The sequence below is a fragment of the Amblyomma maculatum genome, chromosome 6 (genome assembly GCF_055883805.1).
Source record: "Amblyomma maculatum isolate TAMU_Amacu chromosome 6, ASM5588380v1, whole genome shotgun sequence".
In the NCBI taxonomy this organism is placed as follows: domain Eukaryota; kingdom Metazoa; phylum Arthropoda; class Arachnida; order Ixodida; family Ixodidae; genus Amblyomma; species Amblyomma maculatum.
Window position 1 is genome coordinate 155,828,394 of NC_139349.1, and position 25,654 is coordinate 155,854,047.

The following is a 25,654-nucleotide window of genomic DNA, read 5'->3' on the forward strand; positions in this document are numbered from 1 at the left end:
TTTGTAATCAATGAATGCTATGTATAAGGGCTGGTTATATTCCGAGCATTTTTCTATCACCTGGTTGATGATATATAGATATGATCGATAGTAGAGTACCGTTTCCGAAAACCTGCTTGATCCTTTGCTTGATTGCAGTCTAAGGTTGTCCTGATTCTATTAGCGATTACCTTAGTAAATACCTTATACGTAACAGACAGTAAGCTGGTTGGTCTGTAACTTTTAAGGTCCTTAGAGTCCCCTTTCTTATGAATGAGGATAATGTTCGCATTCCTCTATGGTTCCGGTACCGTCGATGGCACCAGGCACTGCGTATACAGAGTGGCCAATTTTTCTAGCACGATATCCCCCCCGTCCTTCAGCAAATCTGTAGTTATCTGATCCTCTCCAGCTGATTTCCCCCTTTTCATAGTTTCTAGTGCTTTCTTGACCTCGTCCTTCGTCACTGGTGGAACGTCTGACTGTTTTTCCCTACCGCCAATCTCATTACGGTCCTGACTACTTCGGCTACTGTAGAGGTCTGTATAGAACTCCTCGGCTACTTTGACTATCTTGTCCATATTAGTGATGACGTTGCCCGCCTTGTCCCTTATCGCATACATCTGGTTTTTGCCTATGCCCAATTTCTTCTTTACCGCTTTAAGGCTTCCCCCGTTCTTTACAGCATGCTCGATTTTCTACTTCCTTATATCGGCCACCTCGCGTTTATTGATTAGCTTTGATATCTCGGCCAATTCGATCTGGTCTTTTGGATTGGTCGAGCTTAAAGCCTGTTTCACATGCAAGCGAAAACGCTAGCGATTTCTGCCGCGGCGGCGCAAAAACCTGCTTGGAGCGGCGGTGGCAGCGTCTGCGGCGCGAGCGGCGTGGTTCGGGAAAGTTGGAATCCCATCGCTGCGAACGAGCGGCAGCACCGCTTGTCAACCAATGAGACGGCCGCGCGTTGCCCCGTGACCAGTGCGAAACGTGTGCGGAAAACCCTGGCCATGAGGCTGTGTTTATTTCCTCGCGTGCTGCTGGGGATTCTGGAAAAAATGTAACGTGCAGTCTTTAACGAACTCCTTATCGCCGAAGTCGAGAAGCGGCCACTGTTGTGGGACGCAAAGGACAACAATTCGAAACAAGACATCAAAGGATTCCCTTTGGGAAGAAATAAGGGACTGTTGGCTCCTTCACTGGCCGACCCCATGTTCTCTTTGAGCTATTTTTTCATCATTAATGTGAACTCGCCCACGTGTCAGAATTACTAACCTACGCCGTGCTTCTTAACGCGAGAGCCTGCCTTTCATGTCCGCGTATGGGTGAAAGTCATTTCAGCAGTGTGGTGGCTGATGGCTTATCTTAACATGCATATGCATGATTTTGACCTATGTGCGTACTCAAAATTCTTTATTTTTGTTTGACACTATGCACACTGCTACACTTTTCAGTGACGACAGAAGTTCAAAAAAGATGGAAAAATCTTAAAAATACATTCCGAAAGACGATTAAAGATGAAATAGAAATAACGAAAAGTGGGTCAGCAGCATCTCCCAAGACATCATGGTCGTACATGCAACAACTAGAGTTCATCACGGATTCAGTGGAACCTAGACGGTAAGCAATGAGCAATATTGAAGTAGATGTGAACAGCAGCTAACAGTTTGCACTCATTCTAACCAAAAGCCACAGCAACCTTGAACCAACAAACCTGTCAGCTGGCCGAACTGAAAACAGTATCAGCCCTGCATCCAGTGGTTCAAAAGAACAAGAGGACTGTTGTGAAGAACTAGTAGCGATATTCAAGTCCCCCAGCTGTCCTGAACAATGTGATCCAGGGCCTTCTAGGGTGGCTTCGAGCCACGTTCCACCGAGGCCCAAGGAACAGAAAAGGCGGCAAGAGCTCGAGGCCACAGAAACAGACCTGCAATCGGTGCGAAATGCAATTGCGGCACACAAGCCAATGGACTCGCACAGCTACTTTCTTCTGTCGCTGAGGCCGCAAATGAACGCCACCCCACCACATAAGCTAATGCATTTTAAGATGGAAATGCTAAGCATTGCTGAAATGTACAGTAATGGGCAGTATCCAACTGGCCTGGCTGTGCGTGGCCCTTGTGATGAATAAAACCTTATTTATCTAGTCGTACTCCAGCGCCACGTGTGCTCACACATCAACATGTTAGAGAATGCACTTCAGTGCCGCAGCCCAGCCGATGCCCGTTGCCATGGTACGGCTCCCTGGCGGCTTATGAAGTATTCCTTAACGAGCTCTCTTGTGGCAGTTGCAGAGCGGCTGTAGTTATGGCCCACTGGTGGCTCGAGGTCCAGCATAGCTGTTGCCTCTTCAACATCTTGCCACTGGCCTTGTGTCGTGCACGTTGCCGTAACAGTCCTCCGTGTCGGCATAATTTGGTAGCATGTATGCTTCGTCTTCTTTAAGAAAATTGTGCAGCACACAAGCAGCCATTAAAACGTAGTCTGCGTTCTCTGGTAGCAAAATTATGACTCTTCGAAAAATTTAGAATCTTGAAGCCATGAATCCGAACGCATTTTTGACACACCTCCTGAAAAGAAATTTATAACATACATAGCATGAGTCAGCTGAAGAGGCACATTAAATATGCTAGCATCTTGTTTCACCAACCTGTGGTGCAGAAAATACTCTAGTTTTCAACAAACCTTGCACGGCTGAGTCTGTAGTTGAATATGCGTTTCGCTTCATCCAGGCCTCTCCCCGGGTAAGGCCGAAGAAAGTCTGTCCGAAGCTGAAACGCCTCGTCTCCAACAAACACATGCGGTGCCACTGTTTACGTTTCTGGCAACAGCTTTAGTTGAAAGCCACGGGTCAAGAGTTTTCCCAGCCTCGAGGCCCCAAGTGTTCCTCCATCACTCTGTCTTCCATAGGCGCCAAAGTCTACTAGTGTAAATTTTGGGTTGCTGTCGGCGACAGCCATCAAAACTATAGGGTATGTACCCTGTAAAGATCAACAGTTCATATATGCAAAACAATATTGTGGAAAAAAAAGATTGGGTAACGTGCTCAGTACCTTATAGTTGAAGTACAGGCTGCCTGAATTTGGCGAGGCCTGAACTTTAACGTTTTCCACCCATGGCACCAAGACAATCGGGGAAGTTCCACTTCTCAAAAAACCCTTCGGCCACCTCCTCCCAGTCAGTAGTAACTGGCACCTGCAGAGGCATTAAATCAGATGCATGAGAGTATTTTCAGAGTAGAGTAGCGGTGCAAACCGAAGACGGGCATGTAGAGAGAACTCGCCCGGCAGTTTCTTAAAATCCCTGCCTTTAAATGAAACATTCGTTCGTAAATAATTCACTCAACCTCGTTTTAGATTTACCTACTTTCTGGAGGTACAAACTGTAGAGATTAGCAGCATTGTACAGTACATTGAGTGTTTCATGGCCCTGATCAAGCATTACTTCCTCTTTGGGAGATAGAGGATGCACAAACGCTGTTCTATATTTATTAAAACATTCATTTTAGGGAGGGTATGACACACACACACAATAACAATTATAGTAGCCGAAATCCCAGCATGCACATTATGTGGATGGAAACACTGCACAAGTTTGCAAATAGTTTTGTTGTATATGCAGTGCCTTTTATAACTTGTGGTTGCATGGACTTTTCTGACATATACTTCTTCCCTTTCTCACTTTAGGGCTTCCTTTTCTTTATCTCATCTACAGACCAACAGAGTGCATACAGATCGGACAGTACCTGAGTGGCAGGGCGCTCATTGCTGAACTATTTGAAAAACTCTTCGAATCACATGATTATTAAAAGGAATCGCATATTATGCATTAGAACAGTTTCTGCATTCCCTTTAGTACACTCCATGTCGAATTCCCTGAAGAAATTAAAAACAGAAAACGAATTGCATAATAATCCTGTCTGAAGCTCGTTGGTCTGGCGCGAGTGCGCCAGCCTCCATCACTGGTGCATTTGCAGAAAAGGAATGTGTTTCAAAACAACGAAATATAAAAGAACACCTATTCCCTATTCCTACCAGGAACGCACTTTCAGAACAATGGGCTGAAGAATCTCCCACAGCACCTGGCAGGTTTCACGGATAATTGTGTCGGCTGTAGACACTTCCACTCGCAAGGCAATAGCAATACCTTGAATTTGCATTCCCGATGCCATGTACCTGGTTGGAAGTATAAAAGCAATTTCAGCTTGGCATGATCGAGTCAGCGATTAGTCTGTGAAAGTGTGTACATTTCTTAGTCGTACCTTATCGTCATGACAAGTCTTGCTCGTGACGGTATAGGTTCCCGCACAACGAAGAGTTTTGTGAGCGGGGCTTCAACGAGCGCGTGAAGATCCTCAAACTTTTCTGGCGACATCCTGTAATACTTATGGAAGTAATCAGAGTCCCCGCTCATGAGCAGCAGCATCTGTAAAAAATATTATGACAAAACATCAGCACCACGAAAAAAAAAAGCATCTTATGTACTACGTGGAAACTGAACTCACCGCGGTGTAGAATTCAGATTCTTTTTTCCGATTTTCCCAAATGGGTCGCACCCACCAACGCCGCGGAATTGAAAGGCTGGCTAAAGCCTTCTTATTTTTTAGAAGGCAGTACTCCTCCAACAAAAGTAGATGCATGAGATAGTCGTCATGAACGTCACATAACTCCGTCGCACTCGACTCTCCAGCCTCCATCTTTGCGAAAAACGTGTGCTGACACAGCCGCACCGAACTTTCATTCTCAAAAGAAAAAGCACATAAGCAATGAAAAGTAATCATGATTTAATTCTCAGAACGCAAGGTTCGCATTTATTTATACAAATGTTTAGAAGCAGTGACGAAATCATATTTAAAACTGAGCTGGTTAGTCCTTGCAAGCCACCGAAACCGACTGCAAGCATGCGTTGTTTACTAGCAACGTTGGTTTTCGCAGCGATGAAAATCGCGCTGACGCGAGGCGTGTAAAAACGTAGCCTCGCGAAAACCTTCGCAGCGCCGCGCCGCTGTTCGCTCAGTTCGCTCAATCGCTTGCATGTGAACCGCGCTTAAGGCCTCATTCTCACAGCCGGTGCTCTTCTCCGTCGCGGCGGCAGCGGCGTGAGACACCGCACGACGGGCATGGATACGACGAGAATACTGGCGCTACCGTGGTGGAACGACAATGCTCATAGCGGTACGGAGAAGGCAGGCGTATTATGTGACGTCAGCAGGTGTGGGTGGCGAAGGCCCAAATAATTTGCCAGGGACACGAAGGTAATGCCAAACGTCAGCTCTGCTGCACAGGTAGAAGAGCCACTGTGAAGTGCGGTGCGGAGAGCAAACAGAACGAAGTGTAGGCGCTAAATTGATGGTGCAGGGAAAGAGGACGCCATAAGTGAAGCTTTCAACTTCCGGTGAAAACGATCGAGGGTGCCGTTGGAAATGTGGTGGTAAGACGTCATCTTAATGTGATGAGGCCGAGGAGTCGAGATAGGTTGGCAAATAATGTTGAATGGTGTGGAACCGAATTTCCGAGTCCGATGACCAGAACTCAGGGAGCTTGAATGCAGAGATCGCGGACTCATGTGGTGGCACCATGTAATACGACGGAGATGGTACATGAGTGGGGGGATCCGTGGTAATGGCTGAAAGGTTAGAAGGTAGGCGGGGTCTCGAGCTCCGGGCGCTGATAGGCCTAGCGAAGCGGCTGATGCAAGCGCAGGGCAGGAGTAGAGAGCAAAGACACAAAGTCCGGAGTCACGAAATTTGTGAAGATGCACTGAGCAGGTGGGAACGGGACAGCGAACCACCGGCATTCAGTCCTGCAGCCACGAAAAAGAAACTGCGCGTGCTTGGCAGGCGTGCTGAGGCTGTCTTTTCTGCGGCCGGACCACGATGGCATGCTAGGTGTTCAACAGCCTCAGAAAAGAAAAGCAGTTTGCAGTCGGTAGCGAAGCACTAGAACATGCAAAAAAAAAAAAAACACGCATAACAGCAGGTAGGGGAAGGGCTCGAGCAGACTGCCTTGCTGAAAGTCATGCAATGCAGTTCACGTTGACGCTGAAACACAAATAAATTCATCTCGAACCGTGGCGAGTTTTCCAGACATCAACTTCAGTGAAATAAGCAGCTCCTGCTTCCCAATAAGGGCCTTAAGCACAGCCAAGACAGAAAATGCTTCTATCAAGAGGCATCCCGAAACCCCATATTGCTTATACTGGACACTGAGTACACTAAAAATTCTATCAACAGGCACCAAATCATTTGCACTCCCGCTATCGAGGGGTTTGAGGGTATAACGAGGCTGCGGATGGCCTAGCTCGATGATATACAAACCGAGCAAGCAGTCTCTACGACCCCACATCCTTATTATTACTTGTAGCAAATATTAGTTTCTCGCCGAATACAAAGAAAGCAATGCCTCAAACATTTTGGGCTATTTATTTACCAAGTATTAAAAGCACCTAAAAATAATCTAGTGACTGGAAAAAGGGTAATGTAACTCATATTTTTATAAGCGACTCTGAAGATTTAGTAATAATTACAGACTGGTCTCTAACATCTGCCTGTTGAAACAGGCTGGAATACATAGTTTATTATTTACTAATTAAGCATCTTATTAATATGACTTTTAAAGAGAAAGCCTTTCTAGGCTATTGGACATTAAGTGCTCGCCCGAGGTGTCCACGCCTGCTAGCACCTGAATGAATAAATAAAGGGGAAGAATAATTTTATAAAATACAGGAGGAAAACAGGAACCTAGAAGCAAAATTTTATGACTGTAGAATAATTAGTTAAGTAATTAGGGGCACGAATGCCAAAGTTGCGTCAAAATAGGATCGGACGTCGGTATAATCAGGGGAAGTGAATTAAGCTTGGACATAGAAATACTACAAAATATCAACAGTTGCTTAGAACGCCATATTTGTGTAGAATTAAATTAACAACTTTTAATTAAGAGTAATTATTACTGAATGTAACTTTCATGATAGCGTTCATCTGTCGGAAAGTCGTGGAGGCAGTGCAACATCTATCACAAGGAGTAAAAACGCCAGATTTCTCTCCAATTAGTAAATATGTCTAATTCAGCATAAGTAACACTTAATATTGCCGCAGGAACTATTATTAGGGTCAATTTGATTCAAGAACGAAGAAACATGAGTGGTGACCTCACATCCACCAAAAGACGTGAAAATGAGCCAAAATGAAAAGAATGGAGACAAGAAGGAAGCAAATGAGTGCAAAAGAAAGAAATGGGGTTCAACGCGGCAAATGTTTTCACGCGACAAATGAGCACGAGCGCGGCATATGAGTACAAAGAGTCGCATAAGGGCTTTCACCTTATTAGTACAGTTATTTGGAGGCATGAAGTGCCTCCAAAGAATTGTTGATCTCGGCACAGCCCGGATTAAGCTCGAGGTTTAGTTTAGGTTTATGGGGTGTAACTTCCCAAAGCCACTCAGACTATGACAGACGCCGAAGTGGAGGGCTACGAAAATTTCGACCACTTTGTGTTTTATTGCGAAAGCAATACTACCACAGCCAAAGCGAGACTTCGGGTGGCCGCAGCTACACCGTGAAGAGGCGTAGCTACGGTCTCCTCATACAAAAATCAGCCTGCCACGAAATTTGAATTCACGTTACCCCTATGCGACGGGCAGGAGCCGCCAACTCGGGTCGCTTCCTTCATATGGGAGGCTGATATCAGAATCAGCCTGCCAGAACCGTCTGCATTCTCGTTATCCCTACGACACACAGGCACGTCCATACGGCTTGGTTGAAGCAGGACTTTTTATATGTGGGCTGGTAGCTTACACTATCACGTCTTTCCCTTAAAGGATGAGCTTAAGTGTGCCCAATAATGTAGCACCTTACACTGATAAGGCGTCATAGGGGTTGAACGTAGCAGGCAAAAGAAGCTTCCAAAGTTGGTTTCGCAATTCAACTAGGGTGAACCGGAGCTAAACCAAAACTAATTTTTTAACGGGCACTGACCTCGCACACCACATGGGCGCTTTGCTTTTCGCCTCCATCGAAAAGCCGCCACAGGAGCCAGTATTTGGTTCCGCATGCTTGGGCACAGTAGTTGAGCGCCCTAACATCTGCGCAAGCCCGGTGAGGCAGATTTAGCGTGAAGGTATCCTGTACTACTCAACATACTGATGAATTCATTCACTATATTGCATATGGGTTTAACAATAGTAATCATATAGATGCTGTTATTTTTTATTTTCGGAAGGCGTTTGACGTTACCCAGCATGGTGTAAAATGTCATATCGTGGCCTTCCTGATTCATTGTACGATTGGTTCACAGGTTATGTGCATGAACGGCAAAAAATGGAGATTTAAACTGTACTACGTCGCGAGCGGTTAATGTCTTGTCAAGAGTGCCCCAACGGTCAATCCTAGAACCTGTCCTGATTTTCGTTTTGTCATTGATTAACCTCAAGACTTTGCTTCGAATGTGACATAGTGTACGGATGACTGTGTTGTATACCATCCTGTGTAACGTACGGCTGATGTAGACGTGTTACAGTATGACCTTGGAAAACTTACTTTTTGGTGAGGGAATTGGAAGATGAATTTGAACATAGAAAAATGCTATCATGGGCGGTGTTCTAACAAAAAAGTAAGATATTTAATACGTGATTCCGAAAAAATGATCGACTGCAATGCGTATACGAAGTAAAATACCTGGGAACACACACTGATATAACAAGCTCTAAAGACTGCCGCCTTTTCTCCTATTTCAAACAAACTTCTAGTGCGCATTGAAAGCTTTGAAGGAAACTTAATATATTACTAACATGCGGAATATGGAAGTGCAGCGAGGGACCCCTTTTACACATGTTCTTCAATATAAGCTGGGGCATGTTCAGAAAAGGGCTGAGAGGTTCGTCACGGGACTGTACGACTACATGATAGAAAGTTGAGAAATCACAAAAAAATATATATTATAGAAGTTGCTGTCCGCACGCGGAAAAATATCAAGGTTAAAGCGTTTACACAGCATCAACAATATTAACATAGGAATCGACAAGGGCCCATATACAAAACAGAGCCATATTATTGCTTCAAGCGATGCGAAAATTACTAAAAGGTTATGTCATACCTAAGTTGTAATAATGTGTTTAAATTTTTGTTCTTTCCGGGAAGTATTGCCGAATAGAATCTGCTCACGGATGAAATAGTGTGTGCATCCATTTCCAACCTCTATAGAAAATTTCACAATAACGTTTTTACACGATACTTTCGGTGGACTGTTATATGCATGTGCAAAATATTTTTTAAGGAGGCGTTTCATCCTTTCTACCAAATGTGTTGTCATCTGCCTTAATTAGGATTAGAATGTATTGTGTTCTAGATATGTAACTAACTTGCTGCCGGCATTTGGCTCTTCCTGATCTTTTGTGATTGTAATTAACGTCCCTACCATAATGCCGAATTGGCGCTGCAGGTAGTAAAATTGGGGTAGAGACCAGATATTGGCGCTAACTTCAGACCAACTCTTCCTAACCTGCGTAAAAGCTAAATATTATCCTCCGGATCAACATGACACTGTCTGTCCTTGGTGCGTCAAGACCGCCCCTCCCGTATAGAAAGTAACTGGGCGGTGTTGCGGCGACCGATCCCAGGACTAGACATATAATATTCCAAAGAACAGTTGGTGACCACCCTGCTGAGATGAGATTTGTAAACACAGAGAAGAACGGCATATGCTGCCAGAGCTACAGCGGTGGTCATGGTGACCCTGAAATAAGGATTCTACGCTCAGAGCTTGATTACCTTCTTTGGCATGTTTTCAAAACAAAAACATATCCTAGAAGTGGTAGACAAATACCACCACGTAGTATCTGTAAATCGCAGATCCGGACCACGAATAAGAGACAAATAGGAGAACAAAATTGCAGTGGAGCTAATTTGGAAATACTCATTGATCAGTAATAGCAGAATACCGGTATCGCTCACGAGTCCAGTGGGTAACAATTGCATGTTATTGCTACTCGTCAATGGGGCTGAGACATGGAGTCTAACGAGAATAGTTCTACTCAAGTTAAGGGCAACGCAGAGAGCTGTGTAACGGAAAATGGTCACTGTAACGTAAAGATACGGAGCGGCCATAGTTGGTTAGAGAAATAAACTTGAGTGCTAACACAGTAATCAAAATAAAGCGAAACAAGCATGGGTAGGTCACGTATTGTGAAGAGGGCATAACCGATGATCGCTAGGAGTAGCAAACTAGATTTAAGGGAAGGAAAGCGTAGCAGGGGGCGGCAGAAAATTAGGTCTGAGTTTGAGGGTAGAAAGTTTGCAGAGGTCAAGTCGATGCAGTTAGCACAGGACTGGGTTAAAGGGATGAATATAGGAGATACCTTTGCTCGGCGGTGGGGATGTTCCGCCTTAAAATGATGACAGTGGTTAAGCATGATTGGTCTACAAACAGTACGACGTTACAAACCACATTAAATGTTCGATTTGGCAGGAGGTTTCTGCAGTGGATCAAATAGGAATCCAACCAAAGAATCGTTGGATTGCGAGTCAGACGCGCTTACCATTAGGGCACGCAGGTATGTTAATCCGGCTTGATTCAAGCTGGGCATGATGTCCATGTTGGTTAGTCTTGTGCATAATGCGGTCGCTGGTGACTCTACTGTATGTAAAGATCGTGCGTGAGATGTAGAGGCAGGAACATAAGAATTTGTGATTAAACGAGTAGCAAAACCTGTATGTATACGAACAAAGCTCCGCGATGAGAGCTGCAGACTGGAGTATGAACTCTGTCGCAGCATATACTTAAAGGCGAAGTTTAAGTGTTCCTTAAATTATTGCCATTTTCATTTATTCTTGTTATTCTCTAGTCACGAAAGGCTCATCCAGAATGCTCATCGGCATCTAGCCCCGGGCAATAAAGCCACTGCTGTAGCGCTTTGAAGAATGCCAGAGCTTGGACGTGATATGTAAAATGCTGAGTGTTGCCACGAGACATGAACCACACATGCCGCACGTGGCGTTCCCTTCCCACATTTTTCTAGTATACTATAGCATCCTAGTAAGTATGCTAGTCGCAAGGACGGAAAATAAAGAGCATTAAGCAACAGATGAAAAACACAGAAGGTAAAAATTGGATAAATTCGATGGAAAAGAAACAGAGTGTGGAATTATACCGAAAGTGGGAAAGACAGATCAGGACGGAAGCTTTCTTTGATAACTCAAGAGGATAACTCAAGCTAGATCAGGGTGCCTTAGAACACGCAGCTACAAAAAGAAATTTAACAATGGAGATGACGCATGTGCTGTATGTGGAAACTCCATTGAAACAATTGCCCATATTATACTCGAATGTAATGGTATTCATCCGGAAGTTGATGCAGGCGCAGTCACTGTTCCTGAAGCTCTGGGGTTTAGAGATACCAGTGGCTGGGTGAATAAACCGGCGGTGGAAACTAGCAAAAAACGACTGAAAGATTGGTGGCATAAAAACAGAGAAGTGACATAATGTTAGTAATGTAGAAACAAAAATTCAATAAATAGAATGATGGTTTAGTGAACCAATCGAAATAAATAGTTAAGGTATAGGGAGAAAAATGAGCATGATAGCTACTGCTACCACCCAGTTTCAAAGGGTACGCTCCTGTATTCCATCCATCCATCCATTTCGACTTCAATCAAACAAAATATAAGAAAACTCACACTCGACAGGAGTGCATTTTGTACGTGGCCCTAAAATAAAAATAAAGGAATCGTACTGCTTTTTATTCAGATGGTTCAAAAGTAAAAACATGTTGTAAGTGCAATTGTTCAGAAAAATACAGGGAAGCAATAAAACTCCTTTAATACCCTTTAATTTTTAACACTGAATGGTAAGCGGCGCATATTGCATTAGAGAAATAAATGGAGGATAAAATCGAAAATGGCATCGTTTGTGCAAGGTTATTTAGTGTTCTCAGTGGAATTAAGTCCAAACAATGTTGTTGAACCTTTAATATTAAGCATAGCACAGGACGTAGTAAAGGTCACGACACATGAACATAAAAGTATAAATTTCTGCTGGCCCCCAGTTTTTTTTTTGGATTAGGACTAACGAAAGAGCAGAAGTACGTGCTGTACAAGCGAGAAAGTCTCAAATAAATCAAGTAAACATGCTGCACAGAGACTGCTCGAAGTTAGTTCGCAACAAACTGAGAGCTTAGTGGCAGGCGATATGGAGGGATGAAATAGACAAAACGCTGCATTCCGTAAGACCTGGCTTAGCATTATGAAAACCATTCCGACGTCAATAACATTTTAGTGGAGTAATTTTAAGTCTACTAGGCATAGGACACATGTACACTACACAACTTGTTTTACTGACAAAACAAACGCAAGAGTCTGTGTGCGAAATATATGAAATCAGCTGAAAGTTAGTCACATTTTAATCTCATGCATGCTCATAATGTGAAGAACTTAGCAAAATATATTTTATGATACTTTACATTGAATCCACCCCATTTAATCTAGCTTAGATTTTAAGTGAACAGGTGCTTTTTGATTTTCCTGATCTTTTGATGTTTCTCAAGAAAGTCAATACTCTCAAACAACTGTAGGCATCCACACTATAGTCATGTAATACAACAGATTGTCTAAGCTTCTGTTTGGCGCACTATAACCATAGTTGCTTTAGCGTCACAAAACATCATATAACTAAATATATTTTACAATGAACAGAAAGTCGACTAACTAATCAACAATACTTTGAGCAGTCATTACATTACGAACTAATAATTATAGTCCAAATGTCCACCCATGCTGCTGCCGCTCCGTGAGTTCTGAGGCATTGTTAATATAATGTTGCAAATTAGCGCATTACACTGACACTCTCAGCCTATCTGTCACGTTCACTTTTAAAGATAGGCACTGCGAGCGCCAAATGTAGAACATAATAGTTTTCAAGCTAGCAAAAGCAGCCATCGTTCGAAATCGGCGATGCGTCTTCGCTGGCAACACCCAACAGTGGTCAGCTGGTACATTGATTTAAGCAAGAGCAAGGCACGCAGAACGGAACGTTGCGTAGAGGATGTCTATAAGTATAATAGGAGCCAGCGCACTGACCATGCCATGCTTCGCTGGATCGTTTGTGCCTGCAATAACTTTCCACGGAAAAGGACATCATGCATGCTTTGCTAACGGAGCAAGCGAAAGTGGTGGGAGCTCGCTACAACGCAGGGGATTAGCTCACAATGACCGCCATTAGAAAACACTTTGACTGCGGAGGTACTGTGCTAGGCGACTGAGAGCATCCCAGGCACACAGCGGCAAAGCCGCTTTTAATAGAGCCATCAGCGATGCAAACATTCGCTGCGTCGTGCGGCCCAAGCAAGCCGTGCGCGAGGAACAGGTGTACGCGTTCGATGATTCCGTGTCTGGGAAATGTAACGGTGCGTAGGCGCGAGCACAAGCGCCCATATGGACATACAGACCGTTTCGAGGCATACTTTTTTCTGGTCCGCGTATTCAAATACTAGATAATTACCACAAAAAGCGGACGCTCACTCTGCATGCATTCTACAGACACTGATGTCCGAAATCGCTCAAACCCAAGCCTTTCGTGATGGTTCATTTTGAGAACGAGCCTGCCGCTTTCATTTGCATGGAGTCTTTTGTGCGGAATAGTGCCCAGCTCGAACGCAGTTGACCGTGCTCCCTGCTTTCTAGAATTGATGGAGTAAGGACTTGCCGTTGCAGAGCATAGGCCGATACATAAAAGTTAAAATGAACAAAGCCAGCATTGAAGGCTGCGTCAGTGCTAAAATACGCACTCTGAGGAGCGCCGATGCATATGAACATAACGGTTATATACGGAAACGTAAATAAGAAAATAAAAACATCAACACAAATTTCGAAATGTATAGGCGTGGACAGATCGCCGACCCTCACATTTCGCAAATTATCGAGAATATATCTGCTAGTCAGCTCCCAAACGATTAACGCAACTAGTAATTATGAAAGCATGGAGACTCAATGGTGGCTGCGCAAGAAAGTTGGGCAGGATAGCTGGCACTGTTGAATTGCAGACTCGTTTTTTTTTTATGACTCGGACAGCTTTCGAAAACTAAGAGAGAACACAGTTACTAGTAATATCGAGGATCTAGAAGCATGGGTTACACATCTCAAGGAAGACGCTACTGTCGCCACTCAGGATATAAAAACATCGGAGGAACAGTCCCTCGTTGATCCTAACTTTCACACCTGTCGGGGGCCCAAAAAGCACCCTAAACAGATATAGGAAACAAGGATGTAATAAGGAACTAAGATCCAAGCTATCATTAACTGAACGACAGATCGAGGCCCCGCACAGAAACGAGGGAAACGACAACTAGGACAGATCTGCGATGGACTAAACGGACAACTTGGGATCAAAAGAGCCTTGCCTGACACCTCTTAGATACCACGCTCACTAAAACAGCAAGTAGATTTCACATGAACAAATTCATACACGAATACCTGGTACAGATGCAGATCTGCTAAGCGAGCTCCGGAAACAGATATATCAATACCGACAGCAGCCCCAATGCCACCTACGAGTACAAAGGAGTTCCTAATGAAGAGTTCGACAAAGAGATCGCGGAAGCAGAATATTGGGCCGCGATGGACTATTTACGTACCACCTCGGTGCCAGAGCTAGACGGCGTAACGAATAAAACGCTAAGAAACAGAGCTAAAGTCACTCTCAGCAATTATGGACTTAATTAATGAATATTTAAAGAAAGGTGAACTTCCACCTACGTGGATACACGCAAAGGTTGTCTTTATTCCTAAACAAAAAAAAAGAAACTAAGTATAGAGAACTTAAAACCCATCTCTCTTACGTCCTGCCTAGGTAAACTTATGGAACATGTTATTCTAAATAGGCTTCAGAACTACGCAGAAGAGAATGTCCTATTGACAAGCTGAACCATCGGCTTCAGACGCCAACTCTCTACATAGGACGTAATTAATGCTTCAGACGCATGCAGAATAAATATATCAACCTGACAAAAACGGAGCCTAAGTTTTCTTGCGTTGGACTTGAAAAAAGCTTTCTACAATGTCTCTGACGAAGCCATTCTCCAAAACCTCTCCAATATCAACGCGGGGAACGAAACCTTTAATTGAATTTGCTCCTTTCTCTAGGGAAAGAATGAGGTCAGTTGAGTTTACTTTTTTTACGCTACAGGTGGGATTAGTATTGCTTATTCTGCCGGCTGTTGCTGCACCATAGCGTCCTTTATGTCTTTAAATCCTAACATCTGCCCCACTATACGCACAGTTACTTATAACAGTTCATATTCCACTCCAGCAGACACCATCTAAGCACACATTCACTCACAGTATAACATAGTCTACTTCAGAAGTCAATCTATGCACACATTCACTCACAGTCGAACGTTGTCCATTCCAGCTCTCACCCTCTAGAGTCAAGATCAGTGTCCTTCAGAAATTATAAAAAACGACGTGAAGCCTCCCTTCTGTATGTTTAGTTTCCACTCCGGTAGATAATGTCTTGAAGTGCATCATGAAGGGCTCCTGTGTTCTTGAAGGAAGCGAGCATCACACACCTTTCAGCCTTGTACTCTGGACCGCACATATTTTAATTTTTATATATCCGCAAACACCGCATATAGAACGTAACTGAGACGATGCCATGCCAGCCTTATGCATACAGGCAGGAGTCACGAGCAAAGCCCGTGCGAATTCCATGTAGTAGAGAGGCCTTATGTCTTTTCAGTCCCTTGTTCACACATGGTTTGCGGGGCGCGATCCACAGGGTACTAAATGGTTCAGTGCTTCTCTGAAGAGTTTTTTATTTTGAGGTACTTTTTTTGAGGAGGTACCTGACAGTGCTTTATGGGCAAGACTGTCTGCCACCTCGTTGCATCGGCGACCTATGTGTGCGGGCACCCATTGAAAATTTAAAGCAAAGCGTCTGCTGTGCAGATTCTGCACCAAGCGCAGAGAGCTTATAGACAAGGCACCAGCACTGAATCCACGCTCTAATCTTTAAATAGCATATTTTGAATCTGTTAGGATGGCAACAGGTTGAGCCAGACAAGACTGTAGCTTCCGTAAAGCCACCTCAATAGCAACACTTTTGGCAGTTGTGGAGGATACGACTTCAGTAAAGCGTGCAGACCATGCATAGTCCATAGAACGAATCTAAAAAGCCGCTAAGCTAGATTTTCAGACTTTGTCAACAGAGCCATCAATGGAAATGTGAAGATGGCGGGCATACTCTCCTTCCAAATGTTCAATTACGAGCGAAAGTGTTGCCGCGAAAGAACTGCGCTTTGCGCTCGCATGAGGAATCGTGACCTCACAGTCGTGGGTCGGAAATGATCAGGGTTGTTTCCACCATTTGCCTTCGAACATTAATGCCTAGAGGAGTAAGTGTATTAAGTGCCAAGTAGGCTCTCGACTCAGATCTCTTGCGGATACGCTGAAGAAGGCATTGCCCAGCTAGCGTCTCTATGAGGCGGCCAAGTTGCATTAGTATAGTCTCTCTGAAGCGACAATGCTAAGAGGTTTCGATAGTGACTTATGAAGCACTGCATTGTTCGCTGCCGCCTGAGGAACTTCAATGACTCTGCTTGGTGCAGCCGTCTACCAGCCCCTGGGCTTCGCGTGTAGTGTTGGTGACGAAAAAAGACAACACCTTGCGTTTCTGCGTCAATTATCGTAAGTTGAATCAGGTAACGAAACGGGACGTATACCTGTTCCCACGTATCGATGACGCATTGGAACGGTTACGCAATGCCAAACATTTCTCGTCGCTTGACTGCCAGATAGAAGTGGACGAAAGGGACAAAGAGAAAACAGCGTTCGTCACCCCCGACGGCCTTCATGAATTTAAAGAGCTTTCTTTCGGTCTCTGTTCTGCGCCAGCAACCTTGCATCGAATGATAGACACCGTTCTCTCTGGACTGAAGTGGTAAGCGTTCCTAGTATATCTCGACGATGTTGTCATTTTGGCTGCAAGTTTTGAGGAGCACCTCAACCGGCTGCGAATGGTACTACAGGCGCTGCGCTGCGTTCAGCCCAACTGATGATAAAACTACAGAAATGCCATTTCGGATTCCAGGAACTCCGCTTTCTTGGCCATGTTATTAGTGCTGAGAGCGTGAAGCCAGATCCTGACAAGACTGCTGCTGTGAAAAATTTCCCGCGCCCAACCGACAAAAAGTCCGTCAAAAGGTTTTTGGGGCTTTGTGCCTATTGCAGGCGTTTCGTCGAGAATTTTTCAATGATTGCCGAGCCCTTTACGCGTCTTACCCGAGACAATGTTTCTTTCGCGTGGCAAGATGATCAAGATGATGCCTTCAACGAGTTGCGCTGGCGACTGCAGGCCGCCCCGATACTTGCCCATTTTGACGAAAACGCTGCTATGGATATTCATACCGATGCCAGTAATTTTGGTCTCGGGAGTCGCTCTCTTTCAAAAGCAGAGGCAAACTACTCAACCACGGAAAAGGAATTTCTCGCAGTAGTTTGGGCGATAACTAAGTTACGACCCTATCGTTGCGGCCGACCTTTTAGGGCTGTGAGCGACCACCATTCGTCACGCTGGCTAGTCAACCTCAAAGACCCCTCTGGACGGCTTGCAAGATGGAGCCTCCAGCTCCAAGAGTACGACATTACGGTTGCATACACGTGCGGCCGTAAGCACGACGAAGCCGATTGCTTGTCGCGAGCACCAGTTGATGCTGCCCATCCCGACAGCGAAGACGACGACTTCCCGTTTCTTGCTGTAGTCACGACCAGCGACATGGCCCAGCGTCAGCGGGCTGACCCCGATTTACGTCCGCTTATTGAGCATCTCGAAGGCCTTAATGTAGCGGTCCCATGTGCTTTCGCACGGGGTTTATCCTACTACAGCATTCACAATCTCGTCCTATATAAGAGAAGCTTTCAGAATTAAATATTCCTACCTCACTATTATCCTGGATTGAAGCGTACATTGCGGAAAGGAAACAGTGCGTGGTTATCGACGGTGTCAGCTCGGAAAGTGTGGGTGTAACTTCAGGTGTACCGCAGGGGTCGGTTTTGGGCCCTCTTCTTTTTCTCATTTTTATAAATGACCTCAGCAGTAACATTTCAAGTATAATGAGACTTTATGCTGATGACTGTTGTATCTACCGCAACATTTCTTCTGAAGCAGATGCAATTTCACTACAGCATTACCTCAACCCTGTATTCTCTTGGTGCAACAACTGGAATATGGCGCTAAATATTTCCAAATGTAATCTGGTCCGGTTTACAAAAAGGAAACAATTCCTCCAAACAGACTATTTCCTTGGTAGCACTGAATTATCCACAGTTTCAACTTATAAGTACTTGGTAGTCTTTTTTCTACTGACCTATCATGGAATACACACGTAAATTTCATATCTGCTAAAGCCAGCCGCACATTAAACTTTCTCAGACGTAACTTTAAGGACGCTCCCCTTACGCTGAAGGAGACATTATACATGTCTACTGTACGTCCGGTACTTGAGTATGCTTGCGCGGTTTCGGACCCGCATACAAAAGTGAATATTGAGGAGCTGGAGCGCGTTCACAAACGAGCTGCTAGGTTTGTGTCTGCCGATTATAATTTCCAAAAAAGTTCTTCTGGTTCGCGCGAGAAGTTGGGATGGCCGTTACTTGAAAACAGGCGCAAATATTTGAGACTCTCTTTCTTTTATAATGTGCTTAATAACAAATCTGGAATTAATGAACCCAGCTACATTTCCGCTCGCACTGACCACCCACTTAAGGTGCGCGAGTACAACTGCCCTGTAAACGTATTCAAATATAGTTTTTTCCCACGAACAGTGCATGACTGGAACTGTCTCCCTTCGCGGGTCGCAACCGCTCCTCCTACATCGTTTCTGACCGATTTGCAAAGCCACCTGTCAATATAAGTGCAATAATTCTTGTCCGAGTGTATTATGTTGCTTTTTCTTTTTTTTTTAAATTTTTCCAAAGTTGATTATTCCTAAAGCTTTATTCTTTAAGCAGTGCTGTATTTTAAAATATATCTTTTTTTGTGTGTGCGTGTGTGTGTTTAGGGTATGTTTGCCTTTCTACAATGATTTTTATTTTTTGTTTGTTTGTTTCTGCTCCCATAATGCATGGGTTTTCTGTGTTTTCTGTGTAGACCGCATCATTTGCCTAATTTATTGTGTACTAGATGTTTGTTCTTATTTATGATGTTTCCCCCCTACAATATTGCCCCTGTGAGGGCGCTGTAGGTATTGTGTATAAATAAATAAATATTAATAAATAAACAAGGAAACCTTTCATCTCGTTGTGCCGTCCGACCTCCGACCAGAAATCTTGCTCGCATGCAACAATGAGCCTTTGGCTGGTCATTAGTAGTCACGCGAACATTAGCACGCATTCGACAAAAGTACTATTGGCCTACGTTGCTGCCTTAGCACTACTTGAGAACATGCCAAGATCGCAAGCGGCGAAAGACACCTCCGCTGAAGCCTGCAGGGCTCCTTCAGCCGATACCTCCGCCAACCGCTCCTTTCCAGCAAGTGGGTATGGATTTTCTGGGCACTTTCCCAGTGTCCGCATCAGGGTACAGATGGAGAGTAGTGGCGACGGACTACATAATGCGATATGCCTAGACACAGGCACTTTCCCATGCAATTGCTGCTGAAGTAGCCCAGTTTTTTATCAAGACCATCGTACTGCGCCATGGTCCTGACCGCGGTAAAGCCTTTACGGCCGAACTAATGCAGGCTCTCTTCAGTCTTACCCACACAAGTCATCGTAGGACTACTGCTTACCACCCGTAAACAAACGGACTGACTGAACACCTCAATAGAGCACTTGCAGACATGACTTCCATGTACGTCGGCATTGAACATCGCATGTGGGATGAAGTTCTTCCGTAGGCAACGTTTGCATACAATACGGCTAAACAGGAGAAGACCCGTCTTGCGCCATTCCAGCGAGTCTACGGTCGTCCCGTCACCGCATTGTTGGACGCTATGCTACCCATAAGTCACGGCGACGATGCCACCAACGCCTGTGAGGACGTCGACATATTTCTGCAGCGGGCCGAAGAAGCGCGCCAGCTCGCACGGTGCCGTATTCAACATCAACAACACCGCGATGCCAGTCGGTACAACCTCCGACACCGAGACGTTCACTACCAGCCTGGCGATCTTGTATGGGTGTGGGCACCAGTGTGCCGTCGAGGACTCTCAGAGAAGCTACTTCGCCGTTACTTTGGGCCATACGAGGTCATTTGACGTCTTAGTAACGTGACCTACGAACTTGTGCCTCGGGGTGAACGACCCTCAATACGGTGGCGCTCAAGTGCTTAAACTGTTCATGTAGTGCGGATGAAACCATATTATCAGAGGCAGTGACCTTTTGCGCGTGTGCAGCTTGGTTTCCCTGCTTCTCCTGTGTGCATATAGCTTGAGGACACTCCCAGCGCCGAGTCGCCGCTTTCGAAAAGGGGGGGGGGGGGTAATGGCGCGTGCCTCTCGGAACCGAGAAAGTAGAGAACGAAACGTAGTGGTAGTGTATGGAACGGGTTCGTTCAGTGGTCTCTGCCTTGTACTCGTTACAATATCACATGAATTTGTATCAAAATTGCGAAGCAATCACTCTTTATGCAGCACTGCAGCACTGATGGGGGAGGCATGTCATTTATCTTCCCATTTTGCCTCCATTGGCTAGTTAGGCTGCGTGGAGGCTACTTTGCGATAGGGATTCGAACCGACGACATAATGCGCGTACACTCCAATTTTATGCCACCAATTGCAACGTCGAGAATGAGACCGAAAATTAATGCGCCATTCTTTTCTTCAAAACCAACCAATCTTAATTACGGGGAAGGCATGGTATGGCTTGTAGTGTTTGACGTTCCAAAGCAACTCGGACTATGAGAGACGCCGTAGTGGATGACTTCGAGCATTTCTACCCCTTGGGGTTTGGTTAACGTGCACTGAAATCGCACAGTGCGCGGACACCACTCTGGTGTACCTCCATTGAAGGGCAGCCGCCGGCTGTCGGGTTTTCAGGAATATAAAAGCCCAGTACTGTTATGTCTCACTTCTCGTAGAGTTTGAAAAATAATTTTCTAAATGCTGAACAACTAAGCACAACAATGATAAACACTGGTTTAAGGCGTCTTACCCAGTTTTTAATCTGCGTTCTTCCTTGGATAATTCTCTACAACTGAGAAAAAACACATCGTCCATGTTTCAGTGACAGTTTTTCATTTATTCTCGTTATCCTACTTGTTGATACCTTTAAGCAAAAAGTGAACGCTTGTAAGATAATGAAAACGTTTAACTGATGCTCTAAACGTAGCAGAATGCCCAGGATAACCAATTTGTGTAACGTTACCAAATGACCGCATCGCAGACCCTTACCACAGCTCCGGCATGCCTGTAAGTGCGACTTTTTTTAGGAACATCGACCAGGTTGCAGAATAATTCCGTTTGATATAAAATGAGCGCCTACGTCTTAGATGCTTCTGCTGGAAGGTCTTTCAGAATTTTGATTTCATTATAAAGACATGTTGCTTTGCACGCTTCAGAATAAGTAAAGCCTGCGAATTTTCGTTGCAGGCAGGAGCACAGAAGACTGCTCCTTTTCCTTTTCCGTGTCCCGTGTAACACCCTTGCACGAACAAGCACTAACGATCCATCTCCTTTCACTCTCGATTGCGCCTCTTGCGTAAAATAACGCTAGGACACACATTCCAACGCGGGCAATGAAACGAACTGTATCAGATGAACACTACGGCGCGAGGGAGGCTGCGACGCGGTTGGGGTAAAACTTACCGCGCGAAGGAGGAATTTTACACAGGTGTTTTTGAGGAATTCTGCCATCACGAAACAAGCCATAAATATGCTGCAAAGGATTAGCCCGCGGGGATTGCATGTATGCTGCCGTCTACAGTAACAAAGGTACGAATTTGGACCTGGTTCGCATAGTTAAGCCCCACAAACGTGATGCTCTTTTCGAGCACTCGTATCAGAGCGTGGCACCAGGTAGAATACTGGGTCGGGCTATTTGCAGCGACGTTTAGGTTTCTTTAAGCTGTTGGACTATGTTTTGGTGAATAACTCTACTAAGTTCGTTAATTACCTGCTAAAGGTGAAGAACAAGAGCCATTAATCCATACTTTACTCGTTACCCGCTACTTTGGTGTTGACGAAAGTCAAGAACTACATCACTAAAGATAACGGCAAACGCTTCTCCGCTGCTAATAATGGTATTTCCATGGAGCGTTTCCTTTACTTTTATTTTACTTATGTTCGATATGCGTTGGATGGTGTCCGAAATTGTATGTTCAAAGGTCTGATGTATTCCATCTTGGGTTGCCTCGGAGGTGAGTGAGATTTTTCTCAACAAAATTTAAACCAGGCTAGATGATAATCTTAAATAAGCAGCTATGAATGTGTTTCGCTGTGTCGAATGTTTTTTAATGTTTCTTAACCAAGAGCTCCCCAGGAGTGTTACCGGTGTGATTAGCATATTCACACAGAGGGGCCATCGTCTAGGTTGCACGTTTGAATTACCATAATAGGGTTCTATCCATTTCCTTGGGTTCTATCCATTTCTTATCCATTTCCTTGAGTGGGCGCGGCGAAAGTGCCGAGTGCAGGTCGCTCCATGAGTTTTGCTTTCACCCTTCAGGCGTTGCTGCTGTCAATCGGCGATGCGCTGCTGCCTGCTTCTGCTTCGGTTTCGTCGGCACAAGTTTTCACGGCTACAAGAACTGATGTGGATCAAGGACTAAACTACATCGTCATCGAGGCTTTCCCATTTTCAAGACATGGCTTTGTGAAAAAAAATTGAAAGGAACAAAAACCTCAATCCAGCAAGATTATTGCTCAGACACGTTAAGGAAACGCAAGTTGCTCTGGGACAGTTCTAAGCCTGAAAGAGATGCCAATAGGTCCACTTTAATTTCGTAAGAAAACTGGAATTATATGGCATATGCAACACTGCGCTAGATTTAAAAACTTCATGCCTAGAAAACCGCGTGCAAGCTGTGCACAATAAACAATCTGTCAATATTTCAATCGATAAAGCAGGTGTACCGCAAGAAAGTATTTTGGATCCTCGTCTCAATTTCTACATTAATGACATACGATCAGTCTTCTTCCAGATTACATAATATGTGCAGATTACTCTACGCTCTTATTTCGTACTTCTAATTGTCGGAATATTGTACCAGATATAAACCAAACACTGATTGCTTTGCATGCTTGGAGTGTAAAAAATTCCTTAGAAATAAATGTTAACGAGACAAAAGCAATTTTCTTCACACCAAGAAACTCAGGTTCAACGTCATGTGCGGATATCATTTTGATAGTAAGATTATAAAGGTAGTGGATTTGATAAAAACACTTGGCGGATATTTGCATAAAGATATGACATGGAATAAGCATATAATTATATAACTCCTATTCTGTCGAGAACTGTTAGTATACTGGCTAAATTTAGTTTTTTTTTCTACTTCTTGCAGTCAAGTTAGATATATGCAATGCTCTATTCCTTTATAACATAAACTATTGTTTTCTTGCATGGGGCAACACCACAGAAATCAAGCTGAACCAGATGCATGCATTGCAGAAAAATCCATACGAGAAAATACCAGTCAAGAAGCAAGCGCACACTCAAGTATACTTTCCAAAATTTAGGCTTTGTTTCTGTTCGCAATCTTATTTAATTTTGCCAAAAGATATAGATGTGATCTCAGAAATTCTGAGCACCTTCTGAACAGAACGGAAAATCTGACGGCGGCGATTCGCACTTCCTCTACACGTTCGTCTGAAATTTGATATGTACCCTCCTCTCGCTCTTCTTCAAATGCGTTCAAATGCTTCTGCCCTGCCTTCCGAATTTACTTAACTGTCTTAATTAATATAATATTTCTAGTATAAACGGGAGCAGGAAAACTTTAAAGGAATTTTAGTAACGCGATAGGGAAGTTCGTATAAATATTGTGTAACTGGTGTTTTCCGTTTCACGGATTTACTGTTTCTGTATATGCTCGCTTTGTGCAGTTGTGAAAGGGGGCTCGAATTCCATCAAGTATAAAGTTTTCTACTTATTTTCGAGCCCCCTCGGCCTTCAGGGAAATAATTCTTCCAAAATAAGGCCTCTCGAGCTATCAAAGCTACCTAAGTGGTTTTGTGGTTAGCCGGTAAACAAAGTATAAATGTCATCTGCATAAATCGACATGCGCAACTGCTTCCAATTATAAAGCGAAGCCGGAAGGCCAGCCACCACGACATTGGAAAGTGTAGGGGACCGAACGCTTCCTTGAGGCAGACCTCGCGACACAGCCCTTTCGGTGCTTATGGTACTCACTAATCTCGCTCTAATTGCACGATCGCTAAGGAAAGAGGGAATGAATCTTAGCAGATGACCCTTTACACATATTCATTTTAGAATATTTAGGATTGTGCTCTGAATAATGCTATCATAGGCTCTTGCGACGTCGATGAAAACGGCTAAAGTGGAAAGGCCGAAAGCTCTCTGATGTTCAATGTGGCTTCACAACTCCAAGGCGCTATCTTGAGCACTTAAACTTCGGCGGAATCCAGTCATAATGCAGCCATGTCTCGCTGTTGTCGAGCCACTACGACAAACATGCATTTGTCAGCTTCTCCGTCAGCTTAGCCACACAGGATGTCCGTGAAATAGGACAATACGAGGCGAAGTCCGTCATGGCTTTGCAAAGGTTCGGCCCTGCAGGTACAGTATATGCCACCTTTCAGGATGGCAGAAGATCGCCAGTCTCCAAAACTCAATTAAGGTAGTTTAGGAGCGCCTTCCTGTGTTCCAGAGGCATGTTCTGCACAATTTGATTGGTTATGCCGCCGGGACCTGGTGCACACCGGCGCCGCAGGCTGCACTGGACCTCCCGGTCTCCACCTCTACCAGCCGTCTCATGGCGCTGATGGCTTGATGGTGTCGTACCCGAGAGCTGGAAAACCGCTGTCGTGATCCCTATTCCCAAACCTGGGAAGCCTCCAATGGACCTCGCCACCTTACGACCAATCTCCTTAACATGAACGCTTTGCAAGCTCGCAGAGAAAATGCTAGCCACACGACTTTCTTGGTGGCTTGAACACCACGGTTTTTATCACCCTGCTCAAATTGGATTTCGTCCATACATAGGTACAGAGGACTGGTTGGCTGTCTTGGCATCAGCAGTTCTATCATCTACCCGCAGCCTCAATGTACGTACCATATTAGCAATGGATGTTGAAAAGGCATATGACAACATCAGTCATGCTGCAATCCTGAATGCCATTGACATGCTTCATCTCCCTCCGAGAGTACGCAATTTGTCGCATCATTTTTGGACGGAAGAAAATTTGCAGTACGCCTCAGCGGTGACACTGTTGGTTCATTCGTTTCACTACGTGGCGTGCCCCAGGGATCAGTATTGTCTCCGACGTTGTTCAATATTACTTTCATCCCATTGGCGTGGCACTTACATGATATCCCTGAAATCAAGTTTTTGCAGTACGCAGATGATATCACGGTAGGGAGCACTCACCATGATCTTCTCACTCAAGAGGCCGCCCTTCAGTCAGCATTAGACGTAACCTCTGATTACGCATCCTCCATTGGCCTTCAACTTTCTGTGTGTAAAACTTCATACACGTCAGTCGCCAACCGCTGGGGACGCCGTAAACTTGCCTCAAA

The 25,654-nt window shown here is 44.6% G+C and overlaps 2 pseudogenes; one reads left to right on the plus strand and one right to left on the minus strand.

The window, feature by feature from the left end:
* Positions 1-2,175: 2,175 nt before the first annotated feature.
* Positions 2,176-2,979, minus strand: LOC146187116 (uncharacterized; annotated as a pseudogene).
* A 9,750-nt stretch (positions 2,980-12,729) lies between these two features.
* The window catches only part of LOC146187117 (protein brain tumor-like), a 29,168-nt pseudogene continuing 16,243 nt past the window's right edge, over positions 12,730-25,654 (plus strand).